The sequence below is a fragment of the Triturus cristatus genome, chromosome 9, assembly GCF_964204655.1.
Source record: "Triturus cristatus chromosome 9, aTriCri1.1, whole genome shotgun sequence".
NCBI lineage: Eukaryota > Metazoa > Chordata > Amphibia > Caudata > Salamandridae > Triturus > Triturus cristatus.
The window spans coordinates 75,951,158-75,969,949 of record NC_140592.1 but is presented as its reverse complement, the minus strand read 5'-3'; positions in this window follow the sequence as shown (position 1 = coordinate 75,969,949).

Here is an 18,792-nt window from a genome sequence, read left to right as displayed (position 1 = left end):
AAAACGCGATGTGTTTAGTAGTAACTGAAGGTACAGGTCAAATGGTCGACATGTTTCGCGCCTTTAGTGGTCAGAATGATCCATGGCGCTTCATCAGGACCAGTAGAGGTGAAGAGTGTGGGGAGTGATGCCCAGACTATGTGTAGTGGGGGGGGTAAAATATCACCCTCCCACTCGGCAATAAGGGGGGGGGGGGGGTACAGTGTCTCCTAAACAGGTAGTGTGTGCAGAGAGGAGTCTGTTGTGCCCCCTTTGCGTTTAGACCTAAAATAAGAGCTGGAATTGCTCCTTGAGTTAAAAAGCGGCGTAGGAGGCCCACACCATCTAGGGGGGTTGCTCAGGTGACGGCACTGGAAACCTGCCCGGTCCAGACGCCTGCTCGAAGGTCAAGTCAGAAAAATACCAGACGTAAAAAAGCAGCGTTAACCGCGGTTAGCGCTGCTTTTTTTGTCTCTAACAGGGTTAGTGATATTCTTGATAATAGGAGAAATGTCGCTTAGCGACATTTCTCCTATTATTTTACTCTGGAACGCCCCATTTGCATCTCATTAGAGATACAAGGGGAAGCGTAGAGTAAAAGGGTGCTAACATGCAAATTTGCATGTTAGCACCCTGTTGTTGATAGGGTGCTAGTTTTATCTCTGCTTTTTTGGCTTTTAAAGCCAAAAAAGCAGAGATAAAGCCCTTGTTGATATGCCCCACAGTGTCTCTACGGTCAAGTCAGCTAGTATCCAAGCTGCTGAATGCAAGCTGTCAAAAACATGTCTGTTGTGTCTATGAGGGCAAAATCAGAAGAGCTATCCCAGTGTCCTGCACAGAGATATTCACTCAGAGATCAAAAACACAAGGAATCTTGAAACAAATGCTGACCTGCAGGGCGAGGGTATTTATTTCAATGCACATTACTGCTGCAACCTCTAATGGTAGCAAGTAACCCTGCTGCCTCCTGTAGAACTCGCTTGTGATGTAACCAACGGCAGGAAGGAAGAAGGATGGTGTTCCTTCTGCCAAGAGCTCCCACAATGTGCATATAATTAATCCAAGAGACAGAGCATCGATGCTCATGGCTGTGATTTTAAATAGCAGATTAGACCATGAACCCGAAGCATCCTTTAGTCATCTGTAATAACAACAGACGTCGACAAGTAGATCGAACAAACGTCTTGAAACAAGCCAACTTTTCTATTATCTGTTGCACTGCTGAGACCACAGAGGCTTTTTCAGTACAGGGGTGCTGTCTTTTGACAGTGAACATCTGGATTTCACGCTTATGAGACTCCTGGGTTGAAGGCTGTCTGGTTCAGTTAGAGCTGGGGTGTCCAACATAGGTCCAAGAAGACTGATTTCTGAATATCCATGTACGATAACTTTATATACAATGAATCTAAGGCCCTGATTCCAAGTTGCAAAATAGGGGTGGCATTTACCAGGTGCAGTAAATACCCCCTGTTCTAATGAGGTAGTACATGCAACCTCGAGTTCAACACGTTTTGTCTTCTTCCCTCCATTTTCCCTTGATACACTTTGTCAAGCGTTTGCTGGTGAAATTTGCCCTGGGAAAACTGCAAGGGTGTGATAATAATGACACTACTCGGAATTCCGATGACAGTGCAAAATCCTGTTTGCCCAGGGACCAGTATTTAATTCACAACTCGGAATCAGGGACTCACTGGAAATTATGAACATAGAAGGGGATGAGGGCTTCCCATTCTCGGCTCTGTTCCTTTGAAACTCACTCCAGGGCTTGTTTGAATCTGAAGAGGATCATTTACTCTTCAGAAATTGAATAAAAACGTGGATCTCTCTTGGAACATCTTGATAGGTCTTTTTTACCGGGCTATCACTGACATTCGTGCCCAACTTTTGTCTTCTCCCATGTGATCATGGTGTGCTACAATTGATGAATCGTAACATTATGTAACATAATGTAGCAAAGTAACATAACACAACATAACCTAATGTAATTCTCATCTTCTCGTAGGCATACAAAATAAACTATAGTATACTCAAAGAAATATCCTACTGTCCGGCCTATTTCGTAATATTTCTAAAATATGTTATCATATTGTATTCCATAGACCAATCTGGAAATAGGACCCTTTACTTGTATTCATCTGAAAAAAGAAGTACAGCAGAGTCGGCAGCATGGTTGATTGTAGCGCCTCTACCCCGCTCTGGGCTGTGAATGTCTAGTGCTTCACAGGGCATTTGTGACTCTATCTTGGTGTGTTCACTGCTTGACCTGGACAATTGTGGGTGTTCTAATGGCAATGTTAGTTATGAGAGTTTGTGGCCATTGGTAAGAGGATTTCCTCTGGCGATGTCTCTGTAGCCTTCGTTTTTCAAATAGTATATAATGGCGTCCTGGACCTAAACATTTAGCCCAGTGTACTAGAAGACAGCTCCCAAAGACTTGATCCTCAACTCCCCGTGCGCCACATGGTGCCCTGGGTCCTGTAGGGCAAACATGTGAGTAGAAATGGAGAGTATCTTACTGCTCTTAATTTGTCTATAAATCCCAGGATGCATTTCTGCATGGCTGTTTTGCAGTCATCAAAATCCAAATGAATTTTTGCTACATCATTTTTCTGGCATAGCCATAAACTGTTATGTTTCATACAGGTACCCCGATATAGGCTCAGGTAGTAACCAAACCTTTCACCTATATTTCCCCTGCCATTTCACTACATAACTGTTCTTGGTACTGACCTTTAACCTATTTACGGTACTGTTTAAAGGACGTGGGGTTTTCTCCGAAAAACTAGCCTCATTCATTATGCATGAGGATTCTTGAAATCTCAGCAGGACTACCTTCTCCTGCATAATAACTATGTATAAGGGTCATTCCTTCCGTCATCCTAGTCCGACATGACACAGCAAGGTAGATCCATGGAGGGCAGCACTTTGAGTATAAAAACACCATATTTTTGCCGAGGCAGGGAGAGGAAAGAAAGACTTCCATATTGACACACTGACACGAGACGCTGAGGTTCCTGCACGCAGACACTCCAGCTCGCAGTGGTCTGACATCCCTTGCAGGGTGCCCATCTTGAGACCAAGACGTGGTTCCACAGTCTCTCACTTCAGGTAACGGGGTTGGCTTTATCCTAGGGGGATTCTTGGCTCTACATCTACATACATGCTAGGTACACTTTGGTACGTCTAGTTAGAGTTGCATCGTAGGAGTATGTATTATTACTGTCATGTATTTTATATACTTGCCTGTATTCATTGTTGTAGCACTATGGTAGGAATCTAACATCCTTTTACTCTATTGGTGCTTATAATCATTTATGTCTGAGTCTGTCTTATGGTTGTTTCAGCACACCTATTTTACAATAGAATGACGCTGGTTCAATAAATGCTTATTGAGCAAGAGTGACTGAGCGCACTGTACTGTTTCCACGATCCCTGATGGGACAGAGTTGTTGTTGCAAAGTCATCCTGTGCCCTGGGCACCCCTCAACTTTTTGCTGACTGATGCTGGTGGTAACTGACTTTGACTGACTCTGGGCTCTGCCTAACCAGGCCCAGAGCCAGTGCTAAGCTGAAAGAAATACATTAGAATACAGTTAAAACACCTACATACACTAGGGTACACAATGGTATGGTGGGGTACCCCTGTGATTGACATGACCTACCCTATAAGCCCCTAGTATATAATAGGGCAGGGAGATTGAAACTACCTAGAAGTCCCTAGTGCCCTGGTGCATGGCAGTTTAGAGGCCAGCAGCTCTTTTTGCACTTGCATGTGTGCACTGCTGAGGCCTGAGGTCAGTTTAAGACTCAACTAGGGTCTCCCCTAGGTATCCAAGGGTGGGGGGTCAGGTATTTATATGGTACACCCTTATAAAATGAGTTTTATATGCCTGGGTAAAGTGAAATTTCACATTTCACTCCCCACATTGTTTGTACAGTGCTACTCAAATTCGACTTTGATGCTAGGAGCACTGCGGAGGGAGGATCTGCAATATTTCTACAGATGCAGAACCCCTAAAGTCTCCCCTAGTTGCACTTGGGGTGGGGTTCCTGTAGATATAAGACAAGTACTTATAAAATATGTTTTTGTAAGTCTTGCTGCCGGAAAAATGGCCCAAGTTATTTTTCCCATTGCAAACCCCCTGTTACGTAGGTTAACATGGTAGGCAGTTATTAATTAATAACTATGGATAGGAGAGGGCTATAAATGCCATTCAAAGACTTCCCAGAATGGTATTATTAAATCCAACAATATCATATTGTTGAATTTCTCCTAAAGTGTATATACAAGAAGTTATAAGACTTTCTTGTTTGTAAGTCCAAATTCAGCCTACCAGTGGTCTGCCCTGATTGGTCAGAGTTAAGTGGATTAGCCAGGCTGCCTTGAAGAGGTGATAAAGAGCCCCTGGGGTTAGCCAGCACAGCTGGCAGGGCAATGTGCTGTTCCATATTAATGCCAGGACAGGGGGAAGAGTCGTAAACTATGTCCTCAAAGAGGAGAGTAGAGACCATTGCTCTGAACTTCCCACCTTAGGCAGATGGTAGGATTAAGGAAGGTATGAGCAGATGCAGGGGGGAGAGTCTAAGTAAATTAGCCATCCTAGGGGTGTGTTTAGCCAGATCTAACCTTCTTGCTGGAAAATCAGCCATTATGGATTTGGAAGATTTGATGCACTCTGGGTCAAAATAATGCCACATTCTACAGGTCATAACTTTGATGCGTTACCCTGCTCCCATTGGTCAGAAGTGGCCTCCTGCATGGCCCAGAGAACTTGGAATACGTATCTGAGAGGGGCAGAGCCCTCCAGATCTGCTGCTTGAAACTTACTGAAGCAAGAAATGCCCAGCTGAGAAGTTTTGCTGTGCAAAGATTTCTAAGGCCTGACCTCTGAAAACTGCACCATCTGAAACTACAGCCCTGTGGATTATTTTGCTGAAAAAGAACTAAAGAGTGGACTTCCTGAAAGCTACAGGTTAAAAGAGCTTGTCTGGAACATCACCAACTAAATCTACACCTTGGAGAACCATCAGTGGATTTGTAAGGGTTTTGTATCAGTGGATTGTGGGAACTGACGTCCTCAACTTTCAAGGACCATCTTGGAGCATCCAGACCCTTGGAGTAAGTTTGAGACACTTTGGGACCCCTTGAGGAACTTCAGGAAGAAGTTCTAGAAGTTTGGCGAACTTTGGAGAAACTTTGAAAAAAAGCTGCATAGAGGGACCGACTCAACCTGGCTAGCCAGGCCGCCTGCCTTCAATTGCGAGCCGGCCAAGCCAACCAGGTTCGACCCGCTAAAAGCTTCATCGCTCAAACTTCCAGAGATTGACCGGGACTAGAAAAAATCTGAAGCCGGGGAGCCCTCACCGGATCCAGCTACATGAGGAGCATCGAGAGACCCAGCGAGAAAAAGTTCCAGAAAAGTTTCTAAGTCCGCTTGTAGAAACGGTGACCGGGAGCAACCGCGAGAGCCAAGAAGTCTGCTTTCCATCGTGTGTCGGCCTGGATTTCTGGGTTGTCTCGCTGAAGCAATCTTGAAATATTTTCTAAGTCCGCTCCAGGGAAGTTGACTGGGACCTCGTCACAAGTCAAGCCGGCGAACCCTCACCTGATCCGGACTGGCTAGGATCTTTGAGGTCCCTCAGGAAGAAAATCTCCAGAAAAGTTTCTAAGTGTGAAGGTAGAAACTGAGACCGGGACCTGCCGGGAGCTGTAGCCGCTCAGGGCTCCATCGCGCCCGACCTGAAACTTTGACTTTGGTCTGGTCTATCGTGAGCAGGTATCACAATATGGTGCAATAATCTTCTAAGTGCTATATTTTATTAAATCTTTGAAAATTCATATCTCCGGTTCCCTACATTGGATTTTTGTCGTTTTGGTGTCATTATAAAGATAAAAATATTTCCTATGTTTATAAATTGGTGTTGGAATTTTATTATGTGTTGTGTCTTGATTATTTACTGAAATTGTGTTTTTAAATGCTTTACATCCCTGTCTTTGAAGTTAAGCCTGTCTGCTCGCAGCCACGTTACCAAGGGTTGAGCATAGGAATAATTTTCTAAGACCTGTGCTGAGTCCTATCATGTGTTAGTGGCCTTATTGCCAGTGGCAGACCTACATTTGCCCCTACCAATAACCCACTTTCCAACAATTGTCATGTTCAATAGTTGCCAAGAACTATTCTCTCCTTGGTAAGAGGAGTTTGCAGTGGCACTGTGAGCTAGCTGGTATACAGGTGAACACACCCGGTGGGGGTGTCTGGTATCAGTCTGGACACCAATCCCACAGTCTATGCTGACTAAACGCGCAGATTCTATATAGGTTTATAGGAACTACATGACAACACAAGTATGGAAGAATGCATGCAGTACCTGAAATGCACGAGTGGAAACAGAACCACCTCATTTTCGGCCTAAGTAAAGAAGGATAGTGCGTCTACAGTAGATACAAAAAAAATTCTAGCATTTCTGTTTAACATTCCTTCTCACTAACCTCTTGATTCTCAATCTGAACACATTTTTCTTCACTGCCTAGGCTGCCGTGTCTGCGTTCATAATCCCAACCCTACATATGACATACATTTCGTAGATGATGCACATCTTTACTTTTCTATTGAATTATTTTTCCAAAATATGCGCCTTCCACAGAATCCTTGGTAAGTGCTATGGGCCACCATTTTCCACACCTCACCTTTCTGAAGGTGAGGTAATGTTTGATGCACAAAAGTATTAGGGGGACAGGATCAAATTTCTGGATCTTTACGACGATGTCATGGAGAACAAGGACTTGACATTGCACCACACTTTCCTGTTGTCTATTGATCTAGTCATTTAGGATAGCTTCGGGGGATCCATGAGGTTTGGCATAATCAGGGAGACTTTTTGAAAATGGTGATTTGGGATTTTTACGAGTGCCCCAACACAACAGACATGATATTTGATATTTATTAATTTATATAGCGCCTGAATTACCCCGTCAGGGGTATCTCCGCGCTGGGGCAACGTGCTAGAGCCAGACGAACACACCTCAGAAAAGATAGGTCTTTAGCAGCTTCCCGAAATGTTGGAGGTCCTGGCATTCGCGTAAGTAGAGGGAAAGTTCATTCCAGAGAAGAGGGGCAAGGTAAGTAAATGCTCTGCCACCCATGCGTGCTTGTTTCAATTTGGATCCTGACCGAAGGAGCCTAGAGGGGGAATACCTTACCAGTTTGTCAGACAGGTAGTTGGGACCCAGGTCATTGAGAGCTTTAAAAACAGTGCAACAGAGCTTGAATTTCACCCGTTTTCGCACAGGGAGCCAGTGGAGTTTATTTAGAATTGGTATAGAAGCCTTCCTGGGAGGGGCATTCGCTACTAGACGGGCCGCAGTATTCTGGACTACCTGCAATATGTCCAAAGAAGCCTCGTTGGCCAAAGTCAACAATGCATTGCAGTAGTCCCGTCGGCTCAGCACTAGAGCTTGCGTATGCGTTTTCCGTGTGCAGGATGGTAACAAAGGAAATACTCTTCTTAGGAGACTGAGAATGTGAAAACATGTTTCCGCAGTGGTAGTGGCATGTGCTTCAAGCGTAAGTTTCTGGTCAATCTCCTGGGCATCAAATCATCTACGAATGAAAATGGTCAGGTTTGAATTGTCTGTACTTCTGCGGCGGTCACTGTAGTCAGTAACACGCTCATGCAGGCTTTATTGTTGCAATCAACAGCACATCCCTTAATAGAAAATAATAGCCAAAGACAAATTGGTCAGCTTTATTCTAGTATACACAATGGGAGGGACGAGGGCTTTTTGAGTTTAAGGTCCAGGATACACACCCGAATACCTCGAAGAGAACCAATAGGTATGCAGTTCGCATAGGGGAGTCTAGCGGATCAAAGGGAGACGAGATTCCAGGTGAGAGAAGAGAGGAGAGCTCCAATAAGGAGCAAGGGCCCCCTCACACACCCCAAGAGGTGTGACTACCCCATAGGAACTGCATACCTATTGGTTCACTAGTTTTATTCTAGGCCATGGCTTGTTTTACTCCAAAGAGACACATTACAACAGTCATACACAGGTAAGAGTACACATTGCTCTTCTGCATAGCATGGCTTGACTGCACTATTTTGTTAGAATGGACCATTTCAAAAATTCACGGAATCCTGCTTACATCCCAACTTGGCAGCAGGCTTAGACATCCTACAAAGACTTTCCCATTACCAAGACTGTAGCAGAACATTATGAGTGTGACATCTCCCTCACTTATGAAGTGGACATTTACAGAGGCTACACGCAGGAAACTGCTTGTGATGCCATCACTATCGGGGCACCCATGACTTGCAACAGTCACACGCTCAGAACAAATCCACAGTCGGGTACCGCGAGGAAGGGCCACAAAGTGTGGACCACAGCAGATCTCCGATCTGCCCCCTGCCACCCTCTCCAGAAAAATCTAATGTGAACTCAGGTTAAGGACTTATCTTTTCACTTTATTACTGAAAAATTGGTAAGCCATACTAAAGGGTGTGAATGTGTTGGGGTTCAAGGCCTCTGTGCTTTGCAATACTGGGGTGATTTAAAACACAAGAGTATTTGCCTGGGGTGCATGAGGTCTTTGAACCCACTGCATCGGTTCAGGTCAACCATTGACTAACCTCTTCCCCACACACCTGAGAGCTGGCTCTGGGCAATGGCGGGAAGGAGTAAAGGTTGCCGTGCTTAGGGCCACATCACCCCCATGCCACAAGCACTGGGGGCACAAAGATGGCTTTCTGCATGTCAGAGCAGCTAACAGCGCCCCCTCCGCTGGGCACAGGATCGACACATCCAATATTTATTGATAGCGATGTCTTCTTCTTAGGACTTCCCATCACTGAACCATGAGAATAATTTAGTTTTGTCGTTTTTGTAAGCACAGATGTAATTAGTTAATTTGCAGTTACAACATTATTAATTATGCAAAGATAATTTGATCTCTGCATGTTAGTTGGCATATGTTTCTATCTCGTGGCCCTCCCGCCCCTTCCATTACCAGAAAATGTTCATGTTTATTGCTGTGCCTGAAGCCTTCGCGCGCTCTCCATGTAAATCAGGTGAGACCGCCATCTTGTCTGAAAGGAGCCAGCGCTTCTTGTCCCGCAAGGAGAGGCGGTGGGTGCTTGCTTGAGGTAATAGGAAGAAATTATGTTTCCTTCCTCTGTCTCCTTCACGCTCTTTTCCCAACTCTCTGCATGATTGATTGTCTGCTGTCAAATTTCAATGTTCTCGGGCCACTTTTCATTTCTGACAGACGCCCCTCATGGAAGTTCCACCTGAAGCTGGAAACAGACATTATGCAGACTTGTATCTCATCATCAGTGTCGCCCATAACTTTTAATAGAGAGAGGCAGGATGCAAGGAGAACATAAAAATGTAAAGGCCAATAAAGGTTAATGTATGGGGGGAACTAGGACCCTGTGAGGCAGTTCTCTGCAGACCAAGTGCCAAGTGGTCTTGGCAGAAAGTATGAGAACGTAATGAAACAAGTGTCTGGGGAAATCTGCACTTAAAATTTTGCAGGCAAAGTTGTACCAAATTCATAATCTGAAAGGTGCAGTTTGCGGCATCAGCACTAATTCGCCTCCTGGTTTCTTTCAAAATAAGATATCTGTGGGAAATTTTCACCATACAAAAAGTTTGCAATATTCCTTTCTCGAAGTTTGTTTTTTTGTTTCTCCATATACCGTATATTTAGTGATCCATGCATATTTTTTTAAACATCAAAATTTTTTAGAAGTTCCTAAAATTAAAAAAGTCACGTTAAAGCCTAGCAATAGGCAACCGTAAACCCCAGGAGAATGTAAGAAGCACCAATTTCCATCATTATGCACAATCTGTGCATGTAAAGATCCAGACAGATCCTTGACTGGCGCAAACCAGCCACTATCCATTGCGTTTCCTCACTAAAGAATCCACTAGTCCTTTCTAAACTCGCCCACCTCTGTCTCAATATGGCTCACCTCCAGACCATATGAATCAAATACTGGACCACCAGGCCAATTTGACTCTGCCCAATGAATATTCTAAAACCAAAGAATTGCTCAGATTCTGAAACTTTTAGAGGACTAGGAGAATGAATAATAGTGTATTTTGTTTCCAAGCACTATGTGTACAATTTTGGTAGAATTATACTATATGACATACACTAGGGATTGTGCATAAAAACAGTAGGCAGTGCATGCCCCAAATACAAAAGCCAAGCAGGATACCTGCTTCTATGTCAAACAGTGAGCACTGATATGCAGCGCATACGGCTGCAGCACACATCAGTTTTTTTTTTTTTTTTGTTTTTTTTTTAGTCCTCATTGTGCAATACCGGATATTGAGATTTCTCAGGGATCTCTTGGCACTTACGTTGCTCTCTTTCCCTTTTTGCCAAGGACACTGTATCTCTTTTACCCTTTTGAGGAAGGTGGGAAAAGCTAGCCATTTAGGCTACTCCAGTCGTCAAGACTTCTGGTGTATTGCTGTTGCATAATCATTGGACCCATTTTGAAGCAGCCTATGGTTTAGTTGATCAAGACTCTGTTTCCCAAATTTCCCAAAATTTGAATCTTTTGTTAGCACTCCCACTTCTATCTAAACGTGAAATTCTATGAACATTATTTAGCCACCCCATATGTGAGGGGGAAGTAGATCTAATCCAATTCACACATATTTCCCTTCTAGCCAGTAAAATTAGTGTAAATAGCAGATTCTCTTGCTCTTTCGTTAATTTAGCAAGATTTGCCCCTTCTTCTCTAACCCCAAAGATAACCAAGTGGGTACTTACGTCAACTGGATATTTAAGTACCTTCTCTAGGGTTTTAGCCACTTCTCTCCAGAAGACATCGATCTGCGGGCACTGCCGAAACATATGCAAGTCGTCGACCTCTTCCTCGTCACATTTCGGGCATTTTTTCCGATCCGAGTTTTTGAATTTTGAGAGTTTTTTCGGCGTCCAGTACGCTCTATGGAGAGTGAACAAGTGGTTCCTCCTTAAGGCAGCAGATTTTATAACACCCCAGCATTTCCCCATAGATACTTGCCATATGTTTTCGATGTCACTCATCGGCAGTGCAGTATTCCAGATTTTCTCTAGTGTCTTGAGATTGTCTTCACCTGATTCTATAAGTGACCAGTACCATATAGAGACTTCTTTCTTTTGGACTCCGATGTTAAGCATTTTGAGCTCCAGTTCTCTATCTCCTTCATAGTGTTCCGTCAAAGTCTTAATCCAGCTGGATAGCTGATAGAACTTAAATTTAGATAGGGAGCCTCCCATAGTAGTATCCAAAAGAGGCCAGTCTATGATATGTTCCTGCTTTATCAGTTGTCCCCATCTAATAATCCCATTTAATAATAGGGGAGTTGAGAGACTATCTTGGAGGCATTCTGGCGTGCCGGGGGAGTCCCAGATCGGGGCATATTCGCTATAATAAGGGATTTTAGTTAATCTTCTTATTTGTGTCCACAGTTTGACTGCAGATAAGAGGACCTTTAACTTTATTTTTTTGAAGAATTTTGGGTGGCCAAATTTGTATAAAAAATTTCCCATAGGTTTCGTTATAGCTTGCAAGTGAGATGGATAGAATTCGTAGTCATTTAATAAAATCCTAGCGTATTTAAACTGAAAGGCCCAGCAATATAGTAATATGTCTGGGCTAGCTATACCCCCTTGATCTTTCTTCTTCCTAAGTTTTTTCCATGCGATTCGTGGGGATTTATTAGCCCAGATAAAGGAGTTTAGTTCTCCCTGTAGTTTTTTTATTGATGTTCTATCGAATTCCAATGGGATCGTGCTAAAAATATAAGTGAATTTCGGCAATATTGTCATTTTAATGATATTTGACTTTCCCATAAAAGTTAACGGTAGGCCACTCCAAGTTTTTAACAATTTTCTAGTTTCACTAAGAAGCCTTTTAAATTTTATTTCTGCAATTTTGTTTATATCGGTAATTATGTCTAAACCTAGATATCTTATTTTCGTTTTTATCAAGGGGTGGTTGTTAGTACAGTTCCACACCATGATTTCAGATTTGGACTGGTTGACCATATATCCAGAAATTGCACCAAACTGATTAATAGATACCTCGATATCATGGAGAGATGTTAAGAAGTTATCTGTGAATATCATCAGATCATCTGCAAAAAGAGCGACTTTTTTCATCCAGCCATTATAAGAGAATGGAGATATGTTAAGGTTGTTCATTAATTTTGTTGCTAGAGGCTCTATATAGAGATTAAAGAGGAGTGGCGACAGAGGACAACCTTGTCTGGTGCCTCTCATGATTTGTATCTTGTTGGAAAGACTGTTGTTAACTAGGACTCTAGCTGATGGGTTTTTATATATTAATTTGATTGAGTCTTGAAAGTTGTTACCTAGCTCGTATCTATTCAGCACCGCGTTCAAATATGCCCAGTTAACCCTATCAAACGCCTTAGCGGCGTCTAAGGTGATGATAGCTAGTGGGAGTTTTTCCTGAATCGCTAAGTCTATAGCTGTGATAAGCTCTTGAGTTAATTCTTGAATTTGCCTACCCTTCATAAAGCCCTTCTGGTTTTTATCGATTAGGAGGCTGGCTACTTTAGATAATCTTTTTGTTAAGATTTGTGTATAAGCCTTATAGTCGCAATTCAACAGGGATATGGGCCTATATTATTCACACAGGTCTGGGTTTTTTCCGGGTTTCAGAATAATGCTGATAGACGCTTCATTCCATGAAGTCGGGAGATTCTTTTTATTGATGAAGATGTCATTCATTAATTCAGTAAAGTGTGGGATTATGACTTCACTTAGCGACTGATAAAATTCATTAGGCAAAGCGTCTGGTCCGGGTGCTTTTCCTCTCTTAAGGCTATTAATAACTTCTCTGACCTCTTCTTCTTCTATTCTCTTATTCAGTTCTGTCCTTTCTTGTTCACTGATAGAGGGGAGGTCTGTTGACTCCAGGTAGTTTTGGAGTTGGGCCTCGGTCGGATAGCAGTCTTCTTTATAGAGGTCACTGAAGACATTTTTGAATTCTTCTCTAATTTCTGCATCTTCTGCTGTATATTTTCCCGAGAGGCCCTTCCGTATCTTGAGTATCTTATTTCTAGTTTGTTCAGTTTTTGATTTCCATGCTAGTAACTTCCCACAGCCTTCACCATATTCATGAAGCGAAAGTTTACTCATCTCCCATTTCTCCTTTAATCTAGACTCTAAGTGATCAGTTAGATTTGCCTTTTTTTGAGTTCTTTCAACAGCCAGTTGTGCTCTATTTGGAGCTGATAATTCTCCTTCAAGTTTGGTGTCAAGATTTTTTTAATCGTCCTCCATAAGCTTAATCTTGGATTTACTCGTTTTAGCTTTCCAGGCTGCAATATTTAGGATTTTGCCTCTCATGACTGCCTTATAGGTGTCCCAGACTGTTTGAGGTGACGTCACCTTTTTATTGATCTTAAAGAATTCTACAGTCTCCGTCCTAAGAAGATCTATAGTCTGTTTGTCCAGAAAGATCGTGCGATCTACTGTCCAGCGCCCTGGAACGTTGCTCTTTTTCATCTGTAGGACCAGGACTATTGCAGAGTGATCTGATAGATGTGCTGGAATATGGTCTACTCGAGTGATATTTTATCCTAAGCTGGAATCTAGGAGGAAGAAATCAATTCGGGAGGAGTGGCCCAGCCTTTTGTTCTGAAAGGTGGATCCCTTTTTTCCGGGATTTTTTACTCTCCAGATATCCACCAAACCAAGATCTTTAATGTTCAATGATATCCATCTTCTCATATTTGGTAGATTTCTTTCTTTCCTTGGGGGCTGTCTGTCAAGTTTTGAATCTAGAATAATGTTAAAGTCTCCCCCCCAAATTATGGGGGTTGTTGATGATAGTAGTTGGGTGTAGAGGTTTTGCAGAGGTTCAGAGTCATCACAATTAGGGCCGTAATAGCCGACAATTGTGAAAGAGAAGCCTTGCAATTTTATATTGGCTATAGCCCATCTCCCCTTTTTGTCAACTGAACTTGCTACAATAGATGCTTTAGCAGATGGTTTAAATAAAATGATTATTCCCTTTGTGTTGCATCTCTGATCCGTACAGACATATGAATCTATCCATCTAAGATTTTTTATAATATCCTCCCATTCTTCCTTCAGCAGATGAGTCTCTTGAAGAATCAGAATGTTACACTCGGACAATTTCAATATTCTAAAATCACCCTCCTTCGATTTTTACTCCTAAGTCCATTAACATTCCAGGATAGAATTTTTACAGTCGTTAAATCATCCATTTGCCTTTTTCTCCATGCTGGGGAATATATTTTTCATCCTTAGACCCCCTTCCACCTTCCTATTTTTGTTTTGAGGACATTTTTTTATATTTTTTTTTCCCCTATTATGCTCCCCACCCTTGTTGTGCACTGTTTTACTTGTTTGATTCACATAATCTCTGGAGACCCACCCCGAGGAAGCCTCCCTTGATTCTATTGGCAAATTGATTTGCCCGTTTTGAGGTCGTTGCCTACCAGTCCGTAACTTAATTTCTTATTGTTGATCCTTTATTTGTATCAGTAATTGTTCAACCTCCCTTGGATCTCTAATATTGTACATTTTGTTTCTCCACATGATCCTTAGAGAAGCTGGAAATTTCATTTGTACTGTTGCCCCAAGAGATTTTAACTCGGACATGAATTGTCCAAGCTGCCATTGCCTGTCCTGGGTGGCCTTGGCGACATCGGATCTAATTCTGAAAGACCAGTCATCTTTGTTGTATACCCCCTTTTTAAGGGCCTCGCCCAGTATTCTTTCCTTGAGAGAGTAAGTTTTAAAATTAACAAGGATTTTTCTCGGGTTTTTCTTAAGTTTGTCTTTCCCAAATGGGTCTCGATGTGCTCTTTGTATATCCTGTTCTAGCACTGCGGAATCTGCCCAAGGGAAGTGTTCTTTAATTAGGCCTGTGACGAAACCTTTCGTATCTCCACCCTCACATCAGTTTTCACAGGTTACACAATACTTTTTCTACCTGAACAAGGCTTCAATAAGCAAAAATTACAAAAAAAAACGTTTAGGAAAAAACAAAAATTACACAAAGCACGGACAACTCAAAAATCAGGATTTATGTGAAATTATGTGAATCTAAAATATATGCTGGAATATTTACCAGACCACACAATTGTTAGTAAATGCTTTACATGTGTACATAATAACAGATTGACTCATATGGGTGGTCCCGCTTGCAAAGGTCAGGAGTCCATACTCTGAAACTAGCAACCAAACGCCTTAAGATTAGAAGATTAACATTTCAATCTTTCAAAAGAATGTAAAACTTAACTCTTTCAATGTTATCCAGTCCTAGTTTTGCAGCCTACACTGCCAAGAACTATTCCCCTCTATTTTGGCCCAAAAAAGTTTCAGCTGGCAGTCCAGCTTTATGATCAATACCTCAACAAAATACAAATAAAATAAAATAGAAAGACAATGTATGCTCCCTGGGTGTTTATTGTCACATAATGAAATCTCTCGTTGATAAACGTCCCACCTATTTCATTCTTCCTAAATTGCTTGGTGGTGCTAGAGCACTGAATTCCATAGATTTTGAATTTAAAAATGATCTTATCCAGGCAAAGTCAATGCCTTCCCGATTGTCTTCAATCGAGTGTTCTGAGAAAATGTGGTCTCTTGGCTAAATGCTCCTCTGTGGAACCCAACAAGTAGAAGTCTCAAGAAATACTGTTCATACCTTCTCAATACAGAGAACTTCTAGGTTTCATTAAAGACATTTCTTTAGACGTTATGCAAACAGTATTTGCATGAGTACTTTTTTACTTTCAAATCCCATCTTTTGTAGTCATCATGAAGATGAAAAGCGGATAAAGACAGAGGCAATCCTTATGCCAGATATATTATGACCAATTTATATTTAATTTGTCACAATTAAAATTAATAAATATTCATGCAATTTTTAGACAATTGATAACCACCTCTGTAAAATTCTGTTTGTGTGCCGAGAAAAATAGTTATCTCCCAGCGCATAAATCCATAATTTTGCTGATGTCACAACTGATGAATATAGTGTCTTCTCCGGAATGTCCCCTTCACCGCATGTATATCCTGCATTCTGATAGATTGCTCCAATTTTACTAACAAAGAGTCCTTCCCCGAGTATGCACCTATTCTGTGCATCGCTGCTCTGCACGGGGCATGCGCATCCCTTGTGCTGCTGACATGCGCACTGGGCACTGTCAGCAACTCGGAAAAGTAAGAAACCCAACTGGCAGGCCTGTCACGCGGTCTGTTTACATTTATGTCTGCTTTAGATGCGCAGAACTGCTTCTCTCGCTCTGCTAGCTGGAAGAGCGCCCCCTATGTTGCAACGTACACTACCAAACTGATGGATTCTTCAAAGATCCCTTTATGCTCAGTGGCAGCCAGGATTGATGCACTCATCAACAGCCTAGACTGGGTCCTTTAACAATATGTCTCTTGAAAACGAACATTTATTGCCTTGATATCAGTCTTAGAAAAAATACAGAAATAAGATTGCAATTCTACACAATAAAATGCTGCAATATAATTCATCATGTAGAAATACTACAGTTGTTTCATCTTCAGTAACAAGCACTTCCAAAGAGTAAACCAATGGTATTTAGTCCAGTTTCTTGCTGCACAAGCATTGCAAGAAGGGAGTAGCACATGATTGGCTACTGTGCTCCTTCTCTCCTTCCTGTATGACCTGATTATGTGGCCATTCAATGCTGTACATAAACCAGCAGTGCCAGTAATATGGGCTAACATACAAAGACTACTGCAAACCCCTCAAGATATTAAGATGATCAAAAAGGAGGTTTCCTCCTCTGTAGCTATAAAATGGGCAAAAGAAAGTGAAATGAGGCAGTCTCTTTTTATGAAATGTATATTTTATTTCATCCGTAATGTTCCACATGCCAATACTAAACACACTCTCAGCATTTCCCCAGCAGATATTCACATATTTAAAACCTTTTAAAAAATGTAAAAATTGGAAGGATGAGATCTTCATTGGAGACAATGGAGTAGCTCTGGGCTTATAATGGATGGTATAGGCCTGGAGCGCCAACATTCCAATGTTTGTCTTCAGGTTTCTCCCTTTTTAATTTAGAACATTTTACCCTTAGTGGGTGGGGTGTTCTAATAACCTTACAGCCCTCCTGCCTTGGCCCCTCTCCCCGATTTTAGGCCACCACTGCACTCGGGCTCAGGGCCTTTAACAACCAGTATAGCCATCAGCAGCGGGCTATAAGGCTATATTAATTTTAGTAGTCATAAAACAAAAAGCTAATGTCATTTAGAGTAGTAAATTCCTAAGTTAAAATCATTGTAGCCATTTCCTGGTGTAAGCAGCAAGGAGTAAAATAACAAGTTGAAAAGTGCAGACATAGAGGGTGCCGGAAAGGTGGGCTATGCGAAGATGAGGCTCAGAGGACTACATTACGAGTTGCCTGGAGTGGTCTCCCATGGGGACAACCCCAAGTGGTCTGGTATTTCTGGACATTTTTCTTGCCAGAGTAACAGCAGCTTCCCTAACCACCAAACACCCTCCCCGCCACCTGCCACTCACATCCACCCCTCCCCCACAGTTATCTACCTCTTGCTGACAGCACATGTTGAATATCAGTGTTAAACTCCCTGGAATCAGGGAAACCTGCCTCAACGGACCTGGTCATTCTGAGTCCAACATTATCCCTTTTCTGGGGATTTTGTGATCCCCGTTATCTCATGGGGAGATACCAGCCAGAATCATTAATTCAGGGTCAGACTGAACTATATGGATACCAGGCAGTGACAAAGGGCTAGTCTGACAAGTTAGTGTGTGGATCGGCTTTCTGGGCCGCGCAGACCTGTTTTATGGTCTGCTGAGCCAGGTTTTGCTGCTGTTTTCCCTGATATTAAAGCAAACATTGCCTGCAGCAAGCTCAACCCCATGCAGTCTTCATACCTTGCAAAACACTTATACAGCCTGCCTTTACAAGTTCAAAACTCTCCCAATTTGCAAACATGGGTAACGTTGTTATCTTTTCAATTCACTTATCCTCCTATGATGTACAACATAAATGGGTGCAAATGCCCAGCAGCAGGGCTGAGAGCTGTGATTAAAACATTTATTGTATCTTATAGAACAGCATCTCCTGGCATTGACTCCTGTTGTGAAAGGCTGTTTGTCTCTACACCCTGCCCCTTATTCCCACTGGCAGCATTTCCACTCTAAGAGGTTGACCGCGAGGTCACTGGATGCAGTGAGCTTGTGGTCAAAACGCTGAGACAAACATCTCAATACAGCAAAGGTCACAGCTAATATCACTTCCTGCTAACTCAGCTAAACAATGCAAAACAGGCGAGATATGTAAAATGTTCTTCAGTGAAATCTAATTAGAAACCTCCTACTTTGAGTCAAACATTTCTTGCAATGAGTGGTGATTTGGAAAGTATTAAAGTGGGGAAACCGCATTTACCACGCAGTCTCAACCACACATGCCATTATAATACAAGTGTTACCACGCTTGCCTTTACCACGCATATGCCTTTACCACGAAGATTTACCACAAATATGCCTTTACCACAAAATCGGGCACAGGTGGTTAAGGCATGTTCGTTGGATACGTGGTAATGGTCATAGACCACGTTTTACACCCAGTGGGCATGGCAGGGGGCGGTTTTAGGGCTCAAGGATAGGAGAATGGTTTTAGAGTTCAAGGCCGTGAAGGGGGCTGTGAGCCTGTGGCTGGGGGGGGGGGGGGGTTTGGGGCTCAGAGTCAGGAAACAGGGCAGACTTAGGGTTCAGGGCCAGGCAGGGGTCTGTGGCAGAGGG